Source organism: Triturus cristatus, chromosome 3_2 (genome assembly GCF_964204655.1).
Source record: "Triturus cristatus chromosome 3_2, aTriCri1.1, whole genome shotgun sequence".
Lineage (NCBI taxonomy): Eukaryota > Metazoa > Chordata > Amphibia > Caudata > Salamandridae > Triturus > Triturus cristatus.
Genome location: NC_140584.1, coordinates 601,287,175 through 601,307,290, shown reverse-complemented (window position 1 = coordinate 601,307,290; position 20,116 = coordinate 601,287,175).

Below are 20,116 nucleotides of genomic sequence, written 5' to 3'. Positions count from 1 at the left end.
AGATGGACAAGACTAACAGCATAGTTAAGGGTGACCCTCTGGTCTCCACCATGAAAGATCTAGCACCACAACCTGAGAAGCCTGTTCTTTCAGAGAAACCTTGTGCATTCTGAAGGAGACATGATGTGGCCACCGTACATAGTTGCAGAGTTGCCCTTTCCAAGAACGCAAAAGAACGAAGAGGCATATTTACAAGCCCCTATCGCCACCACAAGGTCACTTTTCTCGATGTTGTGGTGGCGATAAGGGCTTGGCCTTATTCACAAGGCGGCGTTAAACAACTTAATCTGGCTTAACGCTCTCTTGCAAATAAGGCCCCCTTTCATGCTATACTTAGCGAGAAAGGCGCGGACCATGGGTGTTGTTGTGGGCTTTCCACCGCAACACCCATTGATTTTGATGCTGCCCCATATTTACAAGGGTGACGTAAATATGGGGCAGCGCCAAAATTAAGACCAGGGAAACCTGATCTTACCGTGGCGCAATGAGGAAAAAGGTTTAATTCCTCCTCGTTTTTGCTGTTTCAATGTGTGCTACATTGAGCAGAACCCATAAAAACAGCAAAACACCATTGATTGATCATGTGCAGGAAGGTGTCCCTTCCTGTACATAAACAATCATTAAAAAAATGACATGTTGCTACTTCTATGTGTGCTGCATTAAGCAATGCACATAGAAGTTTCAAAGGGCCATTTCAGATTGTTTATGTGCTAGTATTGCATTTTAATTCATCCAGAGTAGCCCATTCCACAAAGGTGAGGCTTCAGCTCCAGTGATGGACAACTTGACACCTGCTTACCTAGAAGTCATTTGCTCAAAAGCAATGGCTCTACCCCAGAGAGGGGCCCTTGAAAGATATAAGATGTGATGGATGGCGAAGTACCTGTATCTGAATGCTAAGGGCCACCCTGTGGATTTCAGTTCGATGTATGACTGACCACAGACCTTTCCCTAGTTTGCCAACCTTAGGTCAAGGGAGCTCCTTTTGAGTGACTCTGGACAGGAATTGGGTGGCCTACCCTCATTGTAAGCCCTCAGCTGCCCTGTTAGGCCCCTAGACTCCTGGATGAAGGTGCTGCTTCTTGACTACTCAGTAAAGAGGAAATTCAACACTTGATGCTGGCCCCTTGCAATATCAACACCAGAGGAGGTGATATTAGGGATGCCAACACCCTTGGGCAGAAATTAGACTTAAGCCCAATGTTTTGAGTCATGGGCCGTGAGGCCTTGAAGGTACCTCCCTGTCTGTGGCCTTCAAAGACAATACACAACAAACATTGGCAATGCCAATAGATCTGGCTTATAAATGTACAGTCAAGCCAGACCTAAAAGAAATGAATGTAGGTAAATGACTGGCCTCCTCCAATCTGTGTTACAGGTACGAACACCATCCATTATCTAGTTATTGAAGACAATTTAATATGTGTGTGACCCTGAAAGTTCAACTTCAGGCAGCTGGATAAATAAACAAAATGATTGCAGGTGTTTGGAGGGCAAGTTCTTTTTTTGAGGAAGCACACAACTTTTGCCCAGTCACAAAATGTACTCCTGGCTTCCAACATGTGGCCAGAGACACACCCCCTCTATAGTGATGCTCACATAATTGTCTGGAGACAGCTGAGCTGGATTTGATGGTTGGGCCCTATTCAAAGCCTTTTCAATTGCCATAGGGCGAAGAACGAGGTTTTGCAACCTTCTCCCCCTTAATTCTAAATGTAGGACTAGTATGACTCAGAGTGACCTTGGCTGACAGACCCTGGACAGGTGGCTCCCCAGACCACAAAAAATCCCAGAGGACCTCTTTTAGCTTTGGACTGGTCCCTCGAGCCACAAGAAAAATAAAATGTGTGCCTCCACTAGAGAGGAGCTGCTGTCCTACTGTAAAATGCTGAGAACATAAGTTGAAGCCCAACTTCAGCACTTTAAAGAACAACATCAACACAATCCTGTGTGGACTGTGTGGTAGTTTCAGAATGCATAACTTGGGGCTGTTCATTTTCCCGTAGGTAGGGCTAAGCCTGATGTGCCGCTGAAGATCTTCTAGCCTGTCCTGCAACTGCTGCTGATCTTGTCTAATTGAATCTCCCATTCAGTCAAGGGACTTGGGAGCTCAGAGCACCAGAAACTCCCTGTTAGCCTTCATTACAGACCAGCTCAGGTTGTACAGAATTGACCTTAGAAATGGCCCAAGTTGCCTGCTTCATTTTTAGGTCTCGCCTAGCGTTGCAGCACATGCGCTGTCGTTTTGTGAGGCATGCAGTATACACTATAGCGTCTAATCTTCGTGAAAGCTCCGCCCACTCCCCGCCCATCTTTTTGATTGGCTCAGATCCTAAATTCTGCCTTCTAATTGGTGTTAGGCTTGTTAGTCCCTCCTTCTGACGGCCATGTTGTTATTTGTATCCTTCCCTGGCTATTGGCCCCTTTACTTCAACACTATTTTGATTCCCTGTGTCCCCCGCCCCTCTCGCAGTCCGTGACTTCTCGTCCCCCTCACCCCCTCCACTCCCGTTCGTGCCTTCTTGGACTCCCATTTTCAATGCAATAGATCTCACGTAAACACGAGTCCTATTGCATTGCAAATGCTTGTTTAGAGCTGCCTCCACCTTGCCGTTTGTGATGACCACTAGCTTTCTTCCAGGGTGTTATTGAGAACAGACCGTTTCCTAGGTTCCACAAGACATGTCCCTGAACTAATCTCATTAGGAGCTCTAACTCGTCTGCACATTTAATACAAGCCTCAGAGTGCCATCCCCTGGGGAATTCTACTATAGAGTGGCAAGCAGTGCACTGCTCAGAGCTGGTCTGCCCAGTGCTCAATTTGTAAAAGAATGAGAGCCGGTGCCCAAAGATCTACTCAGAAGCCCGCGGCCGGTGCAAATAAATGTCGGCGCGCCCAACTTATGTGTTTCTTCATCTTAATTTGCTCCTTGCCCACATGCCATTTCTCTACCATGCCTTGCTTTTACTTGTAGGCCTCTCTCAATTACAGCTCTCTCGCCCACCTTGGCCCTCTTGACACTCGTCATTCCTCCTCTCCTCACTTACCAAATGCTGCAACCTGTCATTCTGTCTCTTTTGTGTTGACACGTCATCTAATTCCCCTTACCCTTTTTAAATGACTGCGTCGCCTCCTACTTTTTTCATTTTTTAAAACCTTCATTGTATAGAATGATTCACAGCTTTTGTTCTATTTTTTTATTCCCTCCACGGCCTTGGAATTAAAGAAAAGGAAAAGCTTGTAGCACCTCAGTGTGGGCCTTTTGTGATGAAAATGGTAAAATGCTTTTTCCAATATCGGTGTTTCTCTTCTCATCTTTCTGCATTTTATGCTCTCTCGACCTCCTTCCGCTCCGTTGGCGCGACCGTGACTCCACTTTCCTTTTCTCTCACTTTCACTTGTCTCTCACTTCACTTTGACGCTCTCCCTCTCTCTAGCCGATTCTACTAATGCCGTGCAACACACTGCATGGGATTATGAAGCTCACTGCGTGTTCTCTTTTCAATTCTCAATTAATGTATGTAAGGGCGGCGACTCCCCCCAGTAGCGGTCTTCATCGCGAGACATTTCTTTCAGCTTTGCTTTCCAGGCAGTGCAGTCTAGGCAGAGAAGTCAGAGAAAAAGAAGGGTATAAACGCAGGCCTACATATTTCAATATTTAAATTCCCCTCTAATTCCTGTCAGTGGAAAGGCAGTTTATGGGGCTTTATCACCCAAGCTCGCTGGGCCTGGCAGTCGGACCTCTCGAAGGTCACACTCACACACATTCCCTAGTGTGGATGTATTTGCAGAGCTCCCTTTGGCGTCTCAAAAATTCTATTTTAAAATGTAAGGGATCTTCCAGCACTTTAGAATCAGTGGAGATAAATGCCATTAATAGAATTGTGTCTTAGAGGGACAACGACCCATCACTAGCCATCAATGAATTCGAATTATTCATTTACTCAATACCCGGACTTTATTCAATGTGTTGCTTTCATTTCATTTTCAGTGTGATCATTTTACAGTGTTCACTTTGAGCAGGATCATATCCATAGTAAGGTAAGATTCCGACAAGTACAATCTAATTACATGAACATTGATAAAAAGCAAACATCATATAGACACACTACTTGGAAAGGTTAATTGACATCTACTTTTGGCACGGTTGATGGTGCCAGACCATGACTCACCAGATAATAAAATGTTCTTCTGTGTTTCCTTTGCGGTTCAGAAAGACAGCCAATAAAGTCCCTAGTTTTAGGGATGGACATTTAATCTTTCGGCCTTGCTTCGTTGCAAATACATTTCCCTTTAGTAAGCAACTGCTCCTCAGCCGTGTGCTGAGCTGACACAGACAAGGAACGGAGGCTGGTGTGTTGCTTGCATCGCGTGCAGGTGACATGGAATGCCTGGTTGGCATGGCATGGCGAGGTTCCAGGGCTCACCATTCTGTGCCAGATCGGCTGATGCGGTGTTACCAAGCAGACCTGTTTCTTATTGTAGAGCGCATATTAAACGCCTTCATGTTCCCTGGCTACACGAAGCTCACCCAACAAATTGGCGAGGAGCTGGCAAGGAGCATTTCTTTCTAATGTCATGAGTGGATTTCATTGGACTATATGTAATGGGGCACCGAAGAAGCGGATTTAAGTAGGCGTGCGGCCGTCCCAGACAGTGCAGCCTCATAGCAACTGTAGAGGTTATTTTTCTCAACTCAAGCGAGACCTGGCGATGTACGCGTGCTGTGTGCCATTGGCTCTGTGTTGGGGAAATTGTGTGGTGTTGGCCAGAGAACGTTGAGGAGAAAACAGCTGCATTTTTTAAGTGGCATTCTCTGCGCATGTCTCCACTGAAGCTGTGCGAATCTCAGTGCGCACTTCTCTTCCAGCAGCAGCTGTGAGCGAGCCCTTCACACAATCAATCCACTCCATGCTGTTACTTGAAGCGTAAAAGGCCATTTTCTAAGGACAATGTTGTTACAGTTATCATTATTAACCAAAACATCAATACAAATATACCACTTTCATCAGCATCCCCTTCATTCACTCCCATCCATCCTCAAACCATCACACCTGTTGCACTCCTCCGCATTCACTCCGAGACCTCCTTCAGCTCCCCATTCTCTGCTTCACTTTCGCTCCAACATCCACCCTTGAATTTCCTACCGTCCCTCTTTTGCATCCCTCACCCCGCCATAATTCACCTGTTACCCCCCGAGGGGTGGATGGTCCCGTATGTGACTCACCGCCACTGTTCCCACCAAGGTGCGCGCCAGGGCGCGCGCCAGGGCGCGCGCCCACGATGGTCACCCGGAGTGCGCAGTGTCCTGGATTTGGCGCTCACACTGCGAGACATCCCTACGAGACCGTTCGCGCCGCCGGTTTTAAAACGCGAGCGGCGCGAAATCCATGCGGGATGCAGAGACATGGTGTTGCAGGCGCGCAAAGCCCATTGTGCTCACAGGGCTTCAGCTTCAGCCCCGCCACCCTCCTCCCGTCCTGTGGGGGCCCCTGGGCTGAGACAGCTTCCCGGTCACAGAACAGCCGCACTCGAGTACTTCGCGGGTCTTTAAAAGACCATTTGCACGTTAATGAGCCTTGTAATTTTCACGCCCCTTCTTAGAGCCCCTGCATCTCCACACTTCATACTGATGGAAGAATTAACCGGCCCCCCTTTCCCCCCCCCCTTCCCCCGTCTCAATGCTTGTTTGGTCGGCCTTTCTAGAAACATGCTCTGCTGGCAGCATTAAGAACATTGCTGAGAGAGGGTGAGGAAGTTTACTGGCACTCCGCACGTAACTCCAGCGGGTCATTTCTTTGGGGCAAAAACATTGTTTTTCCTGTGTTCCCTCTCCCCTCCCATCCCTCTCCTTTCCTTACAGGATCCCTTCCTCCCGGTATGCTTGTAGCTTTTCCCTATCTCAATGCTTGTTTGTTCAGCCTTTCTGGAAACACGCTCTGCTGGCAGCATTAGGAACAAAGGTGAGCGGCGGGGGACGGGTGGGGAGGCTAAATTTGCTGATAATCCTGCACGTAACTTCATTTTTTTCCACAGGAATAATTTGGGGACTAGAAGTAACAATGTCAAGAAATAAAAACACCACATCATAATTTTTGAGAAAATGTTTAATGTATTCCTAAATTCGAATTTTCCAAGCTCCAACGTCTTCTTTTTAATTATTTTGTGGTCTCCCCTGTCCTTTAATATCTTCACATATTTTTAACATGGCACAATTAGATATTGCTTAAAAAGATTAATAATAAATTAAAAAAGGAAGCATTTCTTGAAAGTTAAGCCCAAGTAATGTTTGTATTCTGGGGCTTGCTGTTGCAGAGCCAGATCCCCCAATAATAGTTCATTATTGCTCAGTATCAGTGTGTTCACCAACATGTTTATTATGGACAGAAATGACTTACAGTGAAGATACGACATATCACACAGATCTCCATCAAAAAAGGTGGTCGTTTCCGGCAGCCACATTAAACCTTTTTTCATCCTTTTGCCTGTTCCTCTCTCTGGGCCTGTCCTTCTGTGTTATCCCAGTCCTGTCCCTATGACTGTCTATGCCCCTGTTCTTCTCCTGGCACCTTCCTGCCTGTGCCTTTATCTCCATGGAACCATCTACTTCTGCCTGTCTGTCCCGCTTTGGCTCAGAGCATATTTTTCATTTTCAGCCTGTGGTTCTGTTGACCTCTGTCCTTCTACCCGTCTCTGATCCTCTGCTTTCTGCTCTTTGTTCCTTTCTCTAACTCTGTCACACTGTATGCCTCTGTCCTTCTATCTTGATTTTGCAGCCTCTCTCCATTCCACTGTCTCTGTCACATGGTTTGGTCTTGTCTGTCTCCTCATCTTGATTTCTGTCCCACCTTCTTTGTCTCACTTTATGCCCCTGTATGTCTATCCTTTGGTCTGTCTCTATTCTCCTGACCTCTTCATGCCCCTCTGTTTGCAAACCCTCTATGTATCCGCAGAAGTTCCCCTCTATCACCAGCCCAGGCTGAAGCAACTACAAATCCCATATTCCTCGCCCCTTGAAGCAGCAGTGCACCCTGGAGCAACTTCACCTTCTGGAGCAGGAGCTACCGCGGAGCACCCCCAGCAGCGGGCAAAACCGGAACCCCCTCGGCATCTGGTGCATTTATCACCCTGGAGCTCCCATGACCTTGTATGTAAAGCTATATTTTCAGTGAGCAAGAGTTCAGACTGTGTTTGTTGAATTGCAGATCAGAGCCAACTGTACTCACTTCTAGAGCCAGGATTCATCAGTTAAGACACATTGATACCCATTTATTAACTGATTTGTGCAAACTTAAACAAAAAAACCTGGACACATTGTGTCTTCCTCTCTTAAATTGTGTTATCAAGCAATTTACTTATTTCACTAAAAATCTTTTTTGTTTCATTATCGCATATGAACGCACTCCCAGATATCTGACTTCAGACTAACAGTTATACACAAATAAAGTTTTAAGTCCTTCTCAATGCAGTGCTATAATGTACCTATAACTGTCAAAGCTTGCACATTAAAGAACAGTAGATGTAGCACTCAGGTTAATATGCTGTATGGCTAAATATTTATAAGGTCCCAAAGGCGAGACCTATTGGCTATGCAAATACTTATTTTATATTGGTATGAATAAGACAAGTCAAATAATTCAAAGAAAAAAAACCTGTACTGGAGCAGCACATCACACATAAGCCTGGGAAAATTGGCTGTGGTGAGTCCTATATTTTTTCATTACAAACGTTTTACTCATGGTACACTGAATATTTGAGTTTTCATTGATTTATGTTTTTGTACATACAAACTGAAACGTTTGCTTTGAAAGGCCTTGGTGGTTCCTAATGATCCTTAGTTTGGCCAGATGGGTGTGGGCCACTGTTCCCACTAAGATGCGCGCACGGGTGCACGCACATGATGGTCACCCGGAGCGCGCAGTGTCCTGGATTTAGCGCGCACACTGTGAGACATCCCTATGAGACCGTTCGCGCCGCCGCTTTTTAAACACGAGCGGCGCAAAATCCAAGCGGGAGGCAGAGGAAGAGACATGGTGTTGCAGGCGCGCAAAGCCCATTGTGCTCAAAGGGCTTCAGCTTCAGCCCCCCCCTTGTCTTGTGTGGACCCCCGGGCTGAAACAGCTTCCTGGGCACACAACAGCTGCACCCGAGTACTTCATGGGTATTTAAAAGACCATTTGCACGATAACGATAATGAGCTTTGTCATTTTTTCACTCTTTTTAGAGTGCCTGCGTCTCCACACTTCCTACTGCTGGAAGAATTAGCCAACCCCTTTCCCCCGAAATTTGGCTCTAGTTGCGCCTCTGGTGCTTTGTGAGGGGAGGGGAGATAGACAGACAAACAGACAGAGAGAGATTTTTGTTATATCGTGGAATTTGTAGGCATATACCCCTGACTCTATGCATTGTCATATCATCTCTTAATACAACAGAACACAGCAACAAATACTTTCTGTTTAAGTCTCTTTCCAATCTTTTTTAATCTCGAGGTGTTAGAGTTGAACGGCTCTGGGCAGGTTTAGGAAACCGACCCACCCTCCTCTTGTAAAAGACACTGGTTTACGGACCTCCGGCCTCAACTACACCTGTTTTGCCTCCTCGGGCGCACATACCAGCATTCCCAGCCTTTCAGACACATCACATGATAATGTTTTAATCCAGCCTCGGCCGCCTTAATCCATCTTTAATAGTTGCTTTTGTTTTGACCTTTACCATCCTTACCTAAGTGATCAGAAATGAAACACATAAAATGTTTCCAACTCTGTTTAGTTTAAAATATAGCGTGCCATGTTTTTAGTCATCGAGGGAGGGTAAGCCCGGAATGTGGAGGTGACACAACACTTTAAAGTCTTGGCTGCCATACAAAGAAAAGGTAAGATTTTTTAAAGGTTTGGCGTAACTCCTAAACTTATGTTTAGCTGAGTGCTAAAGTCTTACACTGTTGCATTGCTGTTATCCACCAGAAACACTGTCAACATGACTCTGGCCTTCGGTCTCTTTAGCTGCCTTTCTTTCTAGTTCAACAACAGAAAATATTGCAGAACTGCCAATCCACTCATTCCTCAAAAGTCAGATTCACTATTGAATGCAGATCAACGGTCCAGCATAAGTCCATCTATGAATTTAAAAGTAACAGCACCTGGAAACAGTGAAATGTCAGTGGATGAAGTTTTTTTTTTTTTTTCCAAAACCTTTATTGATCCTGAAAAAGTAACACACAGCTCTACGCCTACATCCTGAATTAACAGGCCGGCAGCGACAACGTGCAGTGCAAGAATCAAGAAGCACAGGTTGAAAAGCAACGACTACAGTACACAGCATGTCGCCTACAACCCAGTCGGGCCGGCCGCGTAGTATTGGAAGTTGAGCTGTTGAAGAATGCAGTAGTAAGTAGGCGTATCCGCAAGTGGTATTCAAGCATGAGGTACCTGAGGTTTCATTCAACTTTAGTAACAAACCCAAAACAAGTGCAATATGAACTGTTCCCTCCCAGAAGCTGCCCTCCATACACAGTATGAGGTATACAAAGGTAGTGAAGCGTGGTGCTGTGAGGGCATTACCGTCCATCATGGAATGCAGTCGATAAGCAGCGTCGCGACGCCCTGCGCCCCACAGACCCATCTAATGTTCTGGGAGGATGTGGTAATGACCCAAGTAAGAAACGTGCCATGAAGCCACTGCCTGTAGTACCGTGTATGTTGTGCCATCCCGGGGTGGACTCTGCCACGTTCCATTCCCAGTGGGGGCGGAAGGTCCGCCACTCCACTAACCTGTGTCAGCGGATGCTCCACGGGACATGTGTTGCCCTGCCATTCGTACCAAGAACGCAAGCCCTTATGTATGGGAAGCAAGAGGGGTGAGGAAGGGGAGGGGATCAGACAATGTCAGTTGTCAGTGGAGGGGGCGCTGGAGCCAGCATGGAAGGCCGGCCGCGCATCACCATGTCCCTATTCGCGTCAGCAGTGGATGCGTCTGGAACCTGTGAACGAAGGAGGTACGCAGCTAGGGGGCCCCAAAGGTCCCTAGGGCGCGACTTGTGTGGTAAAAGGTCTGAATAACTATGCAGCTGCTCCTGCCAAGTTGTCATCGTGTCCAGCCAGGTTTTGAATTTAGGCGCACGCCCCCGTCCCCACCAGCACCTGACGTGGCGCTTAGCCAGCAGGAGTCCCAGCGCGAAAAATTTCCGGTGTGTTTTAACAGCGGGGTTGGAGTGACCCAGCAGGGCTATCCGAGGGGAGGGCGCAATGTTTACCCCAATCATGTCAGAGCAGCAAACAGCGCTACCCAATAGGCGGCCACGGCCTGGCACGCCCATGCTAAGTGCATGAAGCCTGCTCCTGGCCTTCTGCACCGTAGGCAGCGATCATTGTCACGGAGACCGAATCGGTGCAGTTTGGCAGGGGTAATGTAGAGGCGATGTAGAAATTTAAAGTGAACTAGCCTAAGGCGAGCATTGCCTGTCACCGCATTGGTGTGAGAGCAACTTTCTTCCCACTGATCATCCGACAGTGGCTCCCCCAGATCTGTGTCCCAGCTGGCGCGTGCTCGAAGAGGGGGGGGAGACGGGGCCGCCTGCGCGTGTTTATATAACATGGAGACCACGTGTGACGGCGTTCCCTTCTGCAACAGAGCATGCAGCGGCGCCACAGTATCTGGCTCATCCGGAAAGTCAGGCGTGACAGCCCTGATATTTTGCCGAAGCCGAACGTAAATGAAGGTATCCATAACCGAGGGAGTATTGTCCCCAAAGAAGTGCGTCGCCGTACGAAAACTCCCCTGGTGGTATAAATCCCCCCAAGTGTGAATCGCGAGTTTTGTGAGCAGCCTACGGCCAATCCCCTCCCGGGTGACACTCAATCTGGGATCGTTCGCCAGAGCCATGCGGGGTGAGTATAGGAATTTCACATCCATATATCCTGCTAATCGTTTCCAGGCATTGACCGTGCAGTCGACCGTGGTGGGGTCTCTATGTTCTGTGCGTGCTATCGTGTATAAATACCCGGAGGGTTGCTCTGGCCTCATATACCCATCCTCAACTGCCAGGTGCGCCGTAAAGGGAGGGGGGTGGAACCAGTAGGCCGCGAAGTGGCCCTGTGCGCAGTCATAATATCGTCGAAAGTTGGGTACATCAAACCCCCCTTGGTGATAAGGCAACATGAGGGTCCGCAGGCTAAGTCTGGCCTGCTTCCCACCCCAGATAAGTCTCGACAACTGGGAGTCGAGAGCACGAAAGAAACAAGCGCCAGGGCTGTACGGTATGTTGGTAAAGAGGTACAACAGCTTGGGAAGAACCACCATCTTTATCAGCGAGATCCGACCCGCCATTGACAGCGGGAGGCGAATCCACCGAGTAACGTTGTCCGTGAGTTTGTCAATGACAGTCCTGTAGTTGCCTCTAATCAGGGCCTCCCGATTTCTAGCCACCTGAATGCCCAGGTATTTTATCTCGGCTGATTCCCACACCAGGGGGTAATCTAGAGGAAACTGCGTGGTGTTCTCAGTCAAGGGGAACAGAGCTGACTTTGCCCAGTTGATTTGTATCCCCGAGATGGCTCCGAATTTGGTGACTTCACGCAGCAGAGGGTTCAGGTGTTCCCGCGGCTTATGCACATATAGAGTCATGTCATCTGCATATAGGGCAATGAGTAGTTGGCGCTCTGGATAAATGAGAGCTCGGTGTTTGTGATGCTGCCGAAGCTTGGCCGCCAGGGGCTCTATGGCGATTGCGAACAGAACCGGGGAGAGAGGGCACCCCTGTCGGGTACCCCTATGGATCGCGAAGGGGGGGGAGCGGGCGCCGTTGAGCAGGACCGCTGCTCGAGGTTGGCAGTACAACAGCCGTATCCAATCTAGGAAATTGAATGGCATGCCCATCCGTTCCAGCAAGGCCAGAAGGTAATCCCACTCCAAGGAATCAAACGCCTTGGTGGCGTCAAGAAAAACCGCGGCAGCCTCACTCGTAGGGTCAATATCCTGCATCACCGCCTGTAGCGTGCGCAGGTTGTGGGAAGTCGCACGATTGGGAACAAACCCGGCCTGGTCCGGGAGGACGAGGCGCTCCATCAGAAGGTTAAGGCGCGTGGCTAGGACCTTCGCCAAGATCTTAACGTCCGTGTTTAATAGCGAAAGGGGCCTGTACGAGTCGCAGTGTTCTGGTGGCTTACCAGGTTTCAACAGTGACGTTATGAGTGCCTCCCGCATCGTGGCAGGCAGGGCGCCCACCTCCAGTGCAGAGTAGTACACCTGCTGTAGAATGGGGGCAAGCACATGCTTGAAGGCCTTGTAAAAATTAACCGGTAACCCGTCCGATCCCGGCGCCTTACCCGACTTCATGGCCATGGTTCATAGTTCGTGATGAAGGAACTTCTGCTGGGATGGGCCCAGCCACGCAAGCGCAGTGTCGTCAAGGTACTCATGCAGTACGAGCGGTGTAGTCCTGTGGGATGTGTAAAGTTTAGAGTAGTGGTCTGTGAGGACTTTGAGTTGGGCAGCAAGATCCCGCTGCGGGGTGCCTTGTTCATCAAGCAGGGAGGTAACGTAGTTATGGTACCTGGGGGGGCGAACCGCGGAGGCCAACGCCCTGCCCGGCCTGTCACCCTCTCCATACACCCTAGAGACAAAGGGTCGCCCCAGAAATTTGCTTTCTTTGGCAGCAGCTTCCGTGTATTCATTGAGTTTCTCTCGGAGCTGTGCCGCGGTGTCAGGCCCCCGTTTGTTCCGTTCCATTTCACGCTCTAGCACACGCAGTTCGCTCTCCAGCCTGCGCAGATCTCCACGCAGAGACTTAAGGACACCTCCCCCCTTAGCTATGCACCAACCCCTCACGGTGACTTTAAACACCTCCCAAACAGTAGTGAGGCTAGATACGGAATCAATATTACGTTCAAAAAAATCTTTTATGTCGTGCTCTAGTTCCGCCTGAAACACGGGGTCCGTGAGGTGCGCGGGATTTAAGCGCCAGCTCAGGTACGGAGATACCTCAAGGGGAATACGCATGGACAGCAGGACAGGGGAATGGTCCGAGAATGTGCGGGAGAGATGAAGCGCCTCGCCCAACCAAGGAGAGAGGCCGGGCGACAGGTATATGTAATCAAGACGTGCCCAAGTGGAATGTACTGCGGAGTAGTGCGTGCCCTGCCGGAGCGAGGGATGGCAGTGCCTCCAAGCGTCTACTAAGTGGTGCTCATCCACTATGTTTACCAACGCGCGCTGTGTGTTTGTGTAGTGCGATGCCTGCGGGCGTGATCTGTCCATTGCAGGGTTGAGTGCAGTGTTGAAATCCCCCCCCAGCAGAATGTGAGATATTCCTAGGGTCTGAATCCTGCCCCACATAGTGAGGAGCGCGGACGGGTCGTCCGTATTAGGGCCATAATAACACGCAAATAGCATTGTATGTGAGTGCAATGTCCCCCACGCCATGCAGTACCTCCCGCCAGGATCCACTTCGGCCCCCGCAAGTGTAAACCCTACCCCGCGTCTCACCAGGATGGTCACTCCCCTCGCGTAACTCGAGTAAGACGAGAACACCCTACTATCAGCCCATCGTGAGGCAAAGGAGGGAGTTCCTCCTGGTTTTAAGTGTGTCTCCTGGAGCATGGCTACGGACACTCCCTGCCTGGTCAGGTAACTCAAGACCTGCCTCTTCTTCCTTGGGTCATTTAATCCGCGTACGTTCCAGGAGAGCAGCTGAAAGTTAGGCGCAGGGCGCGTGTCAGTTAGGTCCCCCATTCACCCGGGTGAAGGTATGTGTGGCATGTATTCATAGCACGGAATTGCACTTAGCACTCAGTATCACATTTCAAACCTAGGTCCAAATTATTTAACCCACCCACTCGACTTTTCATACCCTGTCCGGAGTCATCGATAAACCCAGGAGAAAGTCGGAACAGCAACCCACCCACGCCGGCAACCCCAACTGGCCGGGTACACTTTGCCCTCCCATCCCCTACCCCCCCCACCAAACCCAACGTAACAACCAGAACAATGGCAGTAACCACCCCTGCCTTAAGGAGGAAAGGGGCGTAATGGGGTGCGCCCATTGGGGGATCGAACTCTAGGGGCGCCAGACCTGCCAACCACCTCCCTACTTACACCCACGAGGACCCAGACATACTCCAGGGCCCCTGTATGGGACGGAGGTGGGCGACCGGGCACATAGTATCACAGCGATAGTTCAAGTGACATGTTCTTGAAAAAACATGTAGTACCTCACCAGGAGTGACGTTGGCCCATTCAGGCAAGTCCGGCCACGGCAACATATCGAGCCAAGGGGAGCATCCCCCCAACTCACTCAGTCCAGCCGTTCCATCGGCGAGGACGACCGAGAGCGCCGCGGCTCCGCATCCTCCTTCGCCGAGTCCCTCCTGTGCTGTTTGAGGAAGTCCTCCACCTGCTGCGGCTGCTGGAAAAACAGTTGTTTGCCCCGGTGCGAGATTTTCAGTTTCGCAGGGTACAGCATCGCGTACGGAATCTCACGGGCCTGCAATTTTTTCTTAACCCCAGTGAATTTCCGGTGGGCTTCCTGCACAGATGCGGTGAAATCGGGGAAGAAGGACAGTGTAGTGTTGCAGTAACTCACTGTTCCCATCTCTCTCGAGCGTCTGAGCACCACATCCCGGTCCCTATAATTGAGGAAACGCGCGATGATGGGCCGCGGCTGGGCGCCAGGAGGGGGACGGGCCGCAAGGGATCTGTGGGCTCTCTCCACGATGAGGTGCGGGGAGAAGGACTCTCTACCAAACAATTCAGCCACCAGGTTCTCGATGAAGACCTCCAGTTTCCCAGTGTTGGTGGTCTCCGCCAGGCCTAGGATGCGAACGTTGTTGCGACGGGACCTCGCTTCTAGGTCCTCGTTCTTGTCGGCGATTATTTTGAGAAGACGGTCCATTTGTGTCATATGTCGGTCCGCAGATGTGGCGCCGTCTTCCAGTGTGGAGATCCTGTCCTCAGTCTCCTTTATGCGGGCGTCATGCTGGTCCAGTTTGGCAACCACCCCATCCAACCTGGTAGTAATGTTGTCAATCTTGGAGTCTATGGTCGATAGGCTTTGTTTCAATCCCAGCAGGAGAGATTTCCAGTCCTCGTCCGGAGGGCCGGCGGCGGAGGGGCCAGGCTCGGGCGACGCCGCGGGGGCTTTTTGGGTTTCAAACGGCAATTTGGACTGCTTAGCGTCTTTGCGCCCCATGATGCCAGGCATCCGACCCTCCTAGCTCACCCCGCAGCCAGCGCAGTCTAGGAGAGAGCCCGCACCACCGGGACCCGCGGGGCCCCGCTCAGAACCGGCCAATCCGCTTGTGCAAATCAGGCCGACTCAACTCCCAGGTCCACCTCGAGGAGCACGGCCACTAGGGGCGCGGCCTCACCGGCCTCCCCAGGGCGTCCCGCCCGCGGCTGGTCAAGCAATCAGGGAGGGGGGGACCCCACGGCCGGCAGGCCCACCCCGACCGGATCACATGAGGCAGCGCCCCCAGGCCCGTAGTGGACCGCAGCAAGAGTCCTTATGGCAGCGGGGGTGGAGGGGGGGTGTCCGGGTCGCGATACTCCCGCTCCAAGCGGCCCCACAGCGTGGTCCACCTGTGGTAAATAAAATTCCTTTACCGGGACTGAATTTGATACAGAAACATTATAAAATAGCTCAGTAAAATGAGAGGCAGAATCCGTGATATTAGAGTTTCGGAATGGGCTTTATTCCAGTGATCGATTATAATCGGTTGCTCCAAGTTCCATCACCACGGGGATTCAGGAAGTGAAGTACATACTTTATTGACAAGAAGTAACTTTTATAGTACATACATTACAATGAAGCGAATGCAGTAGGCGTAACAATTGATAAGGAAAATGACGATTTGTTCTGCGTAACCAGAAATGGGTGTAATAAAGAGTAAAAAGGAACATAATTGGTTATGATGTCATATATAGGTGGATCTATAAGATAATACTTGGCCTAGATGCGCGCGCAGCAGTATGACGTGTAATTGACGTGTAACTAGGGGGTGAAGGGGACTTGACATTTAGCTCTACATGTGGAGACAAAAAGTCTGGGGGGTCAAGTCAACCTAATCCCAAATCATATCTAACATCCTATGTTTAAAGAACTATGTTATCCAAGAAAGAAGGACTCTCGGACAGAATCTATTCTATACTGACTGTGCGTGCGTGTACAAGCGTCTAAGTGTCTACACTGAATGCGAGGGGGTAGGAATATTCCATGGTAACAGGGCTATGAATTACTTGCATAAGGGCAGAGAAGCCGGGCCTTTTGCTCGGTAACTGGAAGAATGTTTACTTAAACTACTAGGCAGGAATGCATCGGCTGAGGGGGAAGCAGATAATTCGAAGGTGAAATACAGTTCTTGGCAGAGAATAGGCTGATGTCAGGCTTCGTGAGCCGCGCAGAGAATGAGACAAAGTTCATGGTCACAGATGCAGGCTCAGACTGGAGCTTTCAGAGGCAGAAAGCAAGAAGAGTTTTGATGACAGAATCAGGGCCTACTTGCCTGGACTGTAAAATGGCATAAGTGAACCATATAAAGCCGGTGGCCTTTCATATTTAGGAATGGAATATCCGGCCTATTCATGGCGGATCTGACAGAGGACATGTTGACGTTGGACGCACATGTATTTGCGTCTTCATAACTGGAACTGGAGGGAACATACATGTACTTGTGATATGCACATAGAACTGTTGGGGTCCAAGATAGGGGACATAACTGACCAGAAAAATCCATATTTCCACATTCCCTCCTTGTCCCCTACTTGCCCTTCAAGAGATATCAATCTTCATTAATCCATTGATCTGTTCATATAGCATCATTTGTTCTTCTTTCTTCTTCCGTGACGAATGAAATCTTGGTGGTGGAATACACGATGTGGCACACAGACCACAGATCGCTGGTCCACATTGTAGACATAGACAGCAACTGAATAGTATGAGAAGGCCAATACCTAGGAAGGATAAAACTCTCCATCCCCAGGCTGATATCACATTCCAAAACCAACTGGACCAAGTCCAAGTGCCTGGGTTCTGGTGTATCTGGCTTACAATCTTATGAAGGCGAGTGATGGCTTTATATACAGATGGCGAATTTTCTGGTATGAATACGCAGCAGCTTGATCCGATGACCCTACAAGCTCCGCCCCTATCAGCCAGGATGACGTCAAGGACAAGACGATTTTGAAGCACAACAATCCGCATAGCAGACTGCTCTTCTGTTAAATTGCCTAAGGCGGAAATAGTCTCATTCACTACTGCTTCAAGGGTTCTAGTTAATCTACGTATCAGCTTACTATTAGTAACGGTACCTATGTAGGGAAAGATGCCTTTATTAAAATCTACATACTTGTCCCATGCCGTCTCAGTGTAATCGACAATGGGGAGATCTCTCCGCTCTCTGTTGTGTACTAAATGAATATTTCTGTAATAATCAGGAGGAGCTAGGAAAACAGGTGGCAAAAGGAATGCAATGTAGCAGGTACCATCCCAATCTAGAGGTAAACGCATATATGCAGTCTGACCACATACAAAGTAGGAATGGCGAGAAGCTCTAAATAAAGATTTGCCTTGATCACTGAATTCTACTGTAGTGGTGCATTTACTATGGCCCATATGTATGGAACCAACTTTTCTTACACATAATTCACCCTTCGCTGGGAATACTGACATGGTGGGCAAGACTAGTTCAATTTCGGATACGACATTTAGAATCATGAGATTAGGTGTAAAATTACCTAATCCATATACTTCATTTTCTAGATCAGTTCCTGTTCTTTTGGGGCGACCCTCCTTGTCGCGGTAACAGACCTTGAGTAAAACTAGGTTCAGGTTTCCCCATACCCAATGATCTTGGTAAACTGCTGTGTCTGAGTCTATGGAATTGATTAAACTAAACCATGCTCCACAGGAGCCATTGTGTGTAAATGGGTGTGGAAAGAATGGCAGGACTCCTTCATAATTCTGATAGGGAGGGAGCCGACCACACACCCAACAATTAGTAGCATTACTAGTCTGATGGGAATGATGTAACATACTAATGAAAGTGTTATTGCGCAGCGCAAGTCTATAAGACAATTCATGTGGAGGTAAGTCACTAAAAGAATGTTCAGCAGCAACATTATAAACATGTCTAGAAATAGGGTAATATATGTGCAACAACATACTTGTAATAATTATTAAAAGACTTAATAAAAGCAGAATTAATAATGTCACTATGCAGTGGCTACGCAGTGATTTACAATACGCCTGTCGTTTCAACATTTTCCGGGTATTTTCTCTACTCAGGTCCAAGGGATACATGTCAGAGACAATTCAACCGCTTCACCTTGGAGAGGACTTAAACAATCAAATTGCTCGACTTGTTGGGCCTAAGCTTTAGTTTGTAAAGTTCGGTTTCAGTCTTTTCAACCAAAGGAAGTTTTGAATCAGTCTGTGAGGGAGTGCAGGGCACAATGTCTATATCCGAGGATAGTCCATGAAATTTCTTGATATGACTTGAATGAATCCAGCCCTTGCGGCCCTCGATCTTCACGGCTGTCCTTGTGGTCAGCAGGACCAACTTGGGTGCTTTCCACCTGGGCTCCAGCTGAGTCTTTCGGTCGAAATTCCTCACAAAGACCAGGTCCCCCGGAACCACGTCATGGGGTTTCACCTCGGTGTTGTCGGGAAAGGCTGCAGCTACCTGTGAACGACAAGATTGTAGTGCAGACATCAAGGAAGCCAAGTAATCTGTCAGCATATTACAGTCAATATCAGTTATTTTGCGTGGTACGGGCGTCCCCCACATATTTGGTGGTCTACCGAAGATCACCTCATACGGGGATAGCCCTGTTCGAGAGTGTGCTACCATTCTCATGTAAAAGAGTGCAACTGGTAACGCTACTATCCAGTCGACACCTTTCTCCCTGCATATTTTGGACAATCTGATTTTCAGTATCTGATTATGTCTTTCTACGAGACCTGCTGCCTCGGGGTGTCGGACACAGTGGAATTTCCACTGATAACCTAACAGAAGTGAAACGTGTTTCATTAATTCGGATGAGAACGGCTGGCCGTTATCTGAGTGAACAACACGTGGTAAACCGTATCGTGGGAAGAATTCTCGAACCAACTGTTTGGCAGTAGTCGGGGCAGTGTAATCTGAAACCGGGTACGCCTCTGTCCAACGGGACAGAGCGCAGACAACTACGAGAACATATTTGAATCCTCGACATCGTTCCATCTGGATATAGTCCATCTGGAGTACTTCAAAAGGATTATTAGGAGGATGAAATCCACCCTGTTCTACGGGAACGCTTTTTCCTGGGTTACACTGGCAACAGATCATACAGGTACGGACCTTTTGTTTGGCTGCTGCTCGTAAATGTTTATTGAACCAAATGTGTTGAATGCTGTCTAGCATAGCTTTTTCTCCTAGATGTGCTGGACTATGTATAGTGTTAATTATAACTTGGACCATTGAATCAGGAAGGAACCATACAGACTTTTCCTTCATCATCCATCCTTGGTCCGTTTGGATCCCTCCTAATTCAGTCCATGTCTTTATTTCGTCTGGTGTAGCATGTGTCTGTATGTCAATTACGTCAAGGGTAGGATCTTTAACTGTCATACAATGTGTCGGTATCGGGACTATTGTCTTTGTCATGTCGGGGGTTTGAGTTTGAGCAGTCTGTTTAGCTGTTCTGTCGGCTAGATCATTGCCTTGGGAAATGATATCAGTAATCTTTGTATGAGCCTTACATTTCATAATAGATATTGCAGTGGGTAGATGTATCGCATCTAATAAGGCATGAATGAGGGGTCCGTTCTGAATGTGGGCACCGTGGGAAGTTAAATAACCTCTCTCTCGCCACAGTACGCCGAAGTCGTGTACAACTCCGAATGCATAACGTGAATCAGTGTATATGTTGACTTTTTTATCTGTGGCTTGAATACAGGCTTGTGTCAGAGCGATGAGCTCTGCGGCTTGAGCTGACAAAGTATTTATACGATTAGTTTCAATGACTTCAGTATCTGTGGTGACTGCGTAAGCAGCCACTAACTCTCCTGTACTTGTTCTCATACATGAACCATCTACATACAACGTCAGGTCTGGATCGGACAATGGAACATCTGTCAGGTCT